This window comes from Sarcophilus harrisii, chromosome 5 (genome assembly GCF_902635505.1).
Source record: "Sarcophilus harrisii chromosome 5, mSarHar1.11, whole genome shotgun sequence".
In the NCBI taxonomy this organism is placed as follows: Eukaryota; Metazoa; Chordata; class Mammalia; order Dasyuromorphia; family Dasyuridae; genus Sarcophilus; species Sarcophilus harrisii.
Genome location: NC_045430.1, coordinates 10,359,251 through 10,367,604, shown reverse-complemented (window position 1 = coordinate 10,367,604; position 8,354 = coordinate 10,359,251).

Here is an 8,354-nt window from a genome sequence, read left to right as displayed (position 1 = left end):
CAGTTCAAGCCCCCATCCCAGTGTTTTGCTCAGAGCCTGTTAAAATCACCTTAATATCATCAATACCAATTAACAACGAGTAGCTTTTATGAAGGAATATTTGCTTTAAAAAATGACAGCCAGATAGTCCAGTGAATAGAGCTCTATACCTAGAATCAGAAAGACATGACTTAAAACACAGTCTCAGGCTCTTACTAAAAGTCATTTGAACGCTATCTGCCTCAGTTTCCTCATCTGTAAAATAGGGATAATAATAGACCATCCCTCCCTTCCAGGATGGCCGCTAAGATCGAATGAGATATTTGTCAAGTGCTTGCAAATCATAGAGTGTTCTCAAGGATTATTTAAAAATAGAGCAAGACAACAAATCCTCTCCCCTGACATGACCCGGAGCACACTCAGTCCCTAAAGAGAATTGGCTGAAGCTTAAGTGGTAATTCTGAGGCAGTTAGGGCAGCTAAGTGGCACTGGTCTGGAGGCAAGAGGAACTTGCTTAAAATCTGAGCGCAGACTCTCACTAGCTGTGGGATCCTGAGCAGGTCACGTCATTCTGTCTGCCTCACTTTCCTCATCTGGAAAATGAGTCAGAAAAGGAAATGGCCAGGATCTCTGACCCAAAAAAACCCAAATAGGGTAATAGGGTTGGACATGACTGATTAAGGGAACAAAGCGGAGTCACTCCCTAATAGGGCATTAGTGATGGTGAGAGATTATCCGGGGTCATCGGCTTCTAGGGTGGCTCAAGCCAGTCACTTTTCTCTCTTTTATTTTTACTAAGGAAACTACTTTTTTTTAAAGTTACATATATATATATATATGAAATATCATATATTTATGTACTAATATTTATATGCATTTATACATGTGTGTATACAAACATACACACACACACACACACACACACACACACACACACACACACACACATATATATATATATTTACACATACAATTTTTTAAAATTCCCAGACCCCCTTAGGTTAACAACAGCTGAGCTCTGTGACCTCTGAGGTCCTTTGTGAGCCGGTCACTTCTCAAAGCTGATTCCTGCCTAGGCCTGGCACGTGGACTTTGCTGGGACCTCACGAGGGCCTGTGCCAAATGAACCGGGGCCCAGACAGAAGATGGCCTTTGCCAGCAGACACTGGCTGGCGTAGGAAGCCATGGACCTGCCGTCAGCCCACTTCCCAGTCCACAAGGTACCTGGGCTGAAGAGTACATGGAAGGGGAGCCGTGCTAGAAGCCCAGAAAGGAAGGGGGGGCAGATTAGAAGGAGCAGTGCCCTGGTCAGAATCATGTAGAATATGTGGGAAAGACCTTATACCCTAAGAGCATGGAATATCACAGGGGGAAGGAACTTAGAACAGGGGATATCAGGGCTGGGAGGGAACTTAGAACAGGGGGTGTCAGAGCTGGAGGGGCCTTAGAATAAAGGATGTCAGGGCTGGGAGGGAGCTTGGAACAGGGAATGTCAGGGCTGGGAGGGAGCTTAGAAATCCTCTAGCTCTTCACTTTACACATGGAAAACCAAGGCCCCAAGGGTCAGGGATTTGCTGATCAGAGGCCAATCATTTGAAGGGAATCAGACTTCCACATCTTCCCCCAAAGTGGGTAGTTTTAAAGCCATGAACTCAATCTTCCCCCCCCCCCCATTCTAAGCCTGCTTTTCTCCATAAGGAATGGGTCGGTTGTGCTTCCTAATGGACCCTCTATTCAGCCTTGGGCCAGAGCTGGGAATAAACCAAGGAGGGAGATTTCTCAAGAACTGGGCCAACAAGGGGTTCTGACCTGGTTACACAACAACCCTTTGCCCCAGAGCCGCCCAGCTCTCCCCATGGTCCTCTCTCCACTGCCTGGGTGCATGACCAGCTCCTCAAAGGCCCAGGAGGGAGGAAGGGCCTGGCCTCCTTCCTAGAAACCCACAGAACCCATCCCCCTGCCAAAGAATGGGTCAAATTTTAAGCTCCCAGAAGGCCACAGCTCTGGTGGGAGAACTGAGACCCAGAGACCCAGAGTCACTGGCAGGTCTGGGAGTGGAGCTGCATGAACACAAGCCTCTCCGGCTCCCACCATTCCCCTCCCATCTACCCCTGCTCTCTGGGTAGGGCCACAGGGTCTCTGCTCTCAGCCCCGGCAGTGAGGCCATCCTGGCCAGGCCCGGCCCCGTTCTCTTATGTCTGAGACACCTGCAGCCGGCCTCCAGGCCCCAAGTGAGCAGACTCCTCTTAGGGAGACTCATAAATCCATAACCCTGGATCCTTCTGCTTCCTCCCCTGGGCCCCGCCTCCTCCCCAGCCTTGCTGCCCGTGCCCTTTGCCAGCGAATGTTCTTTGACCACACGCCAAGGAGAGGAGAGACACAGAACATAGTGTCCAGGGCAGGCACAGATGGGCAGGACTGAATGCCTGAGCTGCCCTCCCCTCATCCCTTGCCCTTTGCCTCTGAGATAAGAACAGAGATCAGCCTTTTGGGGGCACCCCCCGACCTTTCCCCACCATGACTGCTGGCATCCTTGGCCTCCTGCTGCCTCCCCATGCTCTGGAACCAGGCTCCCAGCAGACCTCCTCCTCCAGGAAGTCTTGCTGTTTGGCTCCCTCCCTGACTTAGAATCACAGCACTTTGGAGCTGAGGGGCCCCCTAGAACAGGGGTTTTGGAGTGGGGTGAGCTTAGAACATGGTATGTTGGATCTGGGAGTGTTTGTAGGACATAGGATGTTGGAGCTGTGGGAAGGCCTTACAACATGGGATGTTGGAGCTGTGGGAGGGGGGACCTTAGAACATGGGATGTTGGAGCTGGAAGTGGGGGGGGGCTTAGAACATGGGATGTTGGAACTGGGAGTGTTCTTCGGACATAGGATGTTGGAGCTGTGGGAAGGTCTTAAAACATGGGATATTGGAGCTGTAATGGGGGCCTTAGAACATAGGATTTGGAGCTAGAAGTGGGGAGGAGGGCATAGAACATGGGATGGCTCTTAGAACAAAAGGAAAAAGCACAGGCTGAGCTGCTACAGCTCCCTCAGCACTCCAAGTGTGCTCTGCTCCCCGCTTCCTCCCCCAGAAGCCCCACGTGGATCAGTAGCTTGTTAACTCCTCTACCAGCGTGATTTTGAGAGTCATTTCACGCCTCCAAACCTGAGTTTCCTCATCTAGAAAGTAAAATTGCTCTAGGATTATGGACTTATAGAAAAGCCCTCTTGTCCAAATGTTTCATTTCACAGCTAAGAAGCCTGAGGCCTACAGGTGGGAAATGATGTGAGTGAAAGAGAGAATCTGAACCCAAGGCCTTTGGTCCGAAGTGTTCTCTCTGCTTCCCTCCAGGGCTCCCTCGGACTCCCCTTGTTCAGTCCCATGGGCTGCTGGCCCTGGCCGGGCTTCAGCTGTTGACCGTCTCTGAGCTAAAGGCCAGGCGGGTAGAAATAGAAACTCAACAGTGTCCCCGGGAGCTCTCAGAGGGGCAAAGGATCATGAGATGTCTACTGAGACCAACCAATAGCACCTCTGAGCTGGGCGGTTCACTGAGGCTGGGACTCCCTGTCCCATCCCGGCCTGAGCCACTGTCTGCCCAGCCGTCACTGCTCACAATCAGAGGTAAAGGCCGGGACCCCCTGAGGGAGGTCAGCACTGGCAACTTAGAGCCCGAGGGACCCTCTGCCATTATGAGCCACACATTTGGGGGGCCCACTGAGGCACGGGACATGATGGCGGCTCTGTTTTTAAACCTTGGCCCTGCTCTTTCCTAGGCAGGGGGTCTTGGACAAAGCCTTTCTTTTTCTTCAGTTTTGGAAGCCGGGGGCTGGTGACCAGTGGCCGTGGATATCGCAGGAGAGATTCTCAGCCTGGGTCAGATGGGGCCTGGTACCTGCCGAAACCGTCCAATGAGGCCATCATGTGGCCCCCTTCCTACCACCTTTCCCTGTTCCCCCAGACTCACTCCCCTGTCCCGTCCTGCCCTTGTTCACACACTGGTACCCAGGACTGGAAGACATTCTATTCTCATCCCAGCTGCTAAGATCCTTTACAGCCCTGCCCTCTCTGGGAAGCCCTTCCTGCTCTGCCCTGGGTCCTTCGGCTGAACTCGCCTCCCATTCTCACCTCATTTCACCTCGTGTCCTTTGGTCTGTAAACAACATCTATGTCCAGATTGTCAGCTCCTCAAAGGCAGTGTCCTGTTTTTGTACAGTGTCCAGCACAAAGCGGAGGTTTCATTAAAAGGGTGTATTGGGGGGCAGCTAGTTGGCGCAGTAGGGTGAAGACAGGAGGACCTGAGTTCAAATCTGGTCTCAGACTTCCTAGCTGTGTGACCCTGGGCAAGTCACTTAACCCCAATTGCCTCAGCCAAAAAAAAAAAAAAAAAAAAAAAAAGGAAAAAAGGTGTATTGGATGGGCTTAAAGGTCTTGCTTTCAGCTGGTGGAGCATTAGGAAAGAGCAGGGTTGGGGATGGGGACAGTGGAGAACACGTACGGTGTGGGAGAGACCCCAAAAGGGGGTAAGGGCTAATCCTCCCTCTGACTTACTGGCTCGATGACCACCTACTTCCTACTTCCTATCCCAGCTGACTTTCTAAGATTATAAACTGTGCAATCATTGCTGTATAGTCGGTCTTGGGAGAATTCCCTGAGCCCAAGTTTCCCAAACCTAAATGAAACCCCAACGGAAAGGATCTCACAGACCAAGTAGTACAGGGAATCTAAAACTAGCATCCCCTACGGGGTCAATAGGAAGATTTCAAAGGGGTCTGGGAGACGGGTGAGAAAGGGGAAATGCAACTGTGTCCGCCGGCCTTGAACTGAAATTTAGCATTTCTAAAACACAATTCTGAGAAGGGATCCCTGCCTGATTAAGAAACCCAGGCTACACAGAAAAGCAAGCCTTCCCATTTTACAGATGAGAAAACTGAGGCCCAGGGAAGGGAACTGACTGAGGTCAGTCAGCTTTGCCCAGGGTCATAAAGATGGATCACTGACCTGCAGCTGAAAGAAACCTTCTTTAGAAGGTTCTAACCTTCTTAGAAACCATCTAGTCCAATCTCCTTATTTAAAAAAAATATTTATTTTAATAGTATTTTATTTTTTTAATTGAATGTAAAAGTAGTTTTCAGTATTCATTTTGAGTTCCAATTTTTTTTTTTCTCCCTCTCTTCTCCCCAAGCAATCTGACACAGGTTGTACATGTACAATCATTTAAAATATATTTTCATATTAATCATGTTGGGAAAATAAAATCAGAACAAGAGGGGAAAACTATGAGGAAAAAAAGCAAAACAAAAGGTGAAAATAGTATCCATTCAGTGTCCATAATTCTTTCTCTGTGATCCCCTCACTTTAACCTGTGGACACCGATTGCTGACTGGGCCAAGGTCACTGGGAGTATCACAGGCAGCATTTGAACCCAGATCCTCTAAGTCCAAAGCCTTTCTTCTTTCGAGATCTGGGTCAAACGAGCTGACAAACAAATAGATAAAGGTGGGGCAGGACAGAGACTGGCTTCTGAGCCAGGCTGGCTCAGATCCAGAAGAGACAGATGAGGTGAATGGGGCTTTAGCTGCTCTGCTGTCCAAGGTGCTGGGGAAGAAGGCAAACAAAGCACGTGCTTAAAGAAGAGAGGGAGCACTCTGGGGGGAGGGGGAGCTGGTGACCTGCTTCTCCTGACCTTTTGGGGGTAAACAGAAGGAGGTGAAGCAGCTGGAACAACGGCCAGTGTGGAGCAGAGAGGAAAAAGATCCCTTTCTGAGCCCTTCTGCTGACCTAAGAGTAGTTACTACACCCTGCTAGCAAAATTCCTCTGGTGTCCGATTCCCTGAAGGATCGAACATAATCCTGATCCATGACTTTAGGAATCTAGTGTTTGATAAACCCAAGGACTCCAGCTTCTGGGCTAAGAAGTCACTATTCGACAAAACCTGCTGGGAAAATTGGAAATTAATATGGCAGAAACTTCGCATTGCCCCCCACCTAACACCGTATACCAAGATAAAGTCGAAATGGGTTCATGATTTAGACGTAAAGAGCGATACTATAAGCAAATCAGAAGAACAAAGGAGAATCTACCTCTCAGATGTGTGGAGAAGGAAGGAATTTGTGGCCAAATTATGAAATGCAAAATGGATCATTTTAATTATATTAAGTTAAAAAGGTTTTGGACAAACAAAACTAAAGCAGACAAGATTAGAAGGGAAGAACTGGGTGGGTGGGGGGATTTTACATCCAAGAGTTCTAATAAAGGGCTCATTTCGAAAATGTATAGAGAATTGACTCAAATTTATAAGAATTCAAGCCATTCTCCAATTGATAAATGGTCAAAGAAGATGAACAATTTTCCGATGCAGAAATTAAAACCCTTTCTACTCATATGAAAAATGCTCTAAATCACTTTTGATCAGAGAAATGCAAATTATATATGCCTCCCAGATTGGCTAAGATGACGGGAAAAGATAATGATGAATTTTGGAGGGAATGTGGGGAAATGAATGCATTGTTGGTGGAGTTGTGAACTAGTCCAACCATTCTGCAGACCAATTTGGAACTATGCCCAAAGGGCTAATTAAACTGTGCACACCCTTTGATCCAGCCGTGTCTCTACTGAGCCTGTATCCCAAAGAGATCAAAAAAACGTGGAAAAAAGACACATGTACAATTTTTTTTTTTTTTTGGAATAGCAAGGAACTGGAAACTGAGCGGCTGCCCATCAATTGAACAATGGCTGAATAAGTTATGGAATATAATTGTTCTATAAGAAGTGATTAGCAGGATGAGTTCAGAGAGGGCTGGAGAGACCTACAGGAACTGATGCTGAGTGAAGTGAGCAGAACCAAGAGAACATTGTACACAGTAATGATAAGATTATACAAAGATCCGTTCTGATGGACATGGCTCTTTTCAACGGCGAGGTGATTCAGGCTAGGTCCAATGGTCTCGTGATGGAGAGAACCATCTGAACCCATAGAGAGGACTGTGGGAACTGAGTGTGGATCACAACAGAGCATTTTCACTTTTTTGTTATTGTTTGCTTGGATTTTATTTTCTTTATTTTGTTTTCCTTTTTGATCTGATTTTTTCTTGTCCAGCATGATCATTGTAGAAATATGTATAGAGGAACTGCATATGTGTAACATATGTTGGATTATTTGCCATCTAGGGGAAAGGAGGGAAAAAAATCTGGAACACAAGGTTTTGCAAGAGTGAATGTTGAAAACTACCTATGAATGTGTTTTGAAAATAAAAAGCTTCGATAAAAAAATAATAATCTTGATCCTTAACACCTTTTACATTACTGGCCTTCTTACTCTGACTCACAAACTCTACAATCCAGACAAACTAGTCTCACTGTCCCTGCTACCAGACGCTCTATTTCCTCCATCTTTGGACAGGTCATTTCTCCTTTTTAATTTTGGAAAGTAACCCTCTCTTAGCTCTAGCTTTGAAATCCCTGGTTCTCTTCAAAGTTCATTTCAATTGCCCGTTAAATCTTTCCTGGTCCCCCTCCCCCCGCCAGCTGCCGGGTCTCCTCCTCCAAATTAGTTTGTATCCATATTGTTCTTTTTCAGAGGACCAGTGACATCACCGAGTGACGTCTCGACTTGCCTGTGAATTCAACTGAAGGAGGCAGCTGTATGAAGTCATCACCTTCACTCTCTGTTCCATAGTCATCGGAGTCCAGTGGTAGGACCCAGATCAAGACGACTGGGAATGGTAAGTCTTTGACGGCTGACCAAGCCCTAGCCCTCCACAGTGCCTGCTTCAGCCACCTTCATGGCCATGGGAAATTATTCTTTTCCTTGAGGGTGGACACCCCCTACCTCAAGAGTGGCTTTGTCAGTACCCCCAACAGGGGTTTAGCCCGTAGCTATAGTTAGTATGAACCTGTTTCCTCAGAAAGACTGTAAGAGAGCAAGCACTAGTACTGACTGGATCTGTATTCTCAATGCCTGGCACATAGTAGGTGCTTAATAAATGCTTATTGGTTAATTACTGTAGAGGACGTAGGAAGCAGAATTTAATGGGGGTAAGATATTGAAGGTGTCAGAATCCCCCTTGTTTCTCCTGCTGTGATTCAGAGGAAAAAATAGTGGCTTTAGAGTCAAAAGTCCTCTGCCTTTCTACAGCCTGTGTGACCTGGGTCCTATGAGCTTCGGTTTCCCCACAGACATACAGAACCAGTAGTTCCAAGGGCTGCTTTGGAAGGTCTTCCCACAAGAGCCAGGTGACCACTTGGATGACACTAACGGCCTCCTCTTCCCAATACATGTCCCCAAAACAGCGTGGGTTTGGATGTGGTCTTTGAACTCCAATCCCGGCGCCACCCCTGGGGCTCCATTTGGGCTTGTGTAACATAGGCGATGTCCTGTCCGACCCTC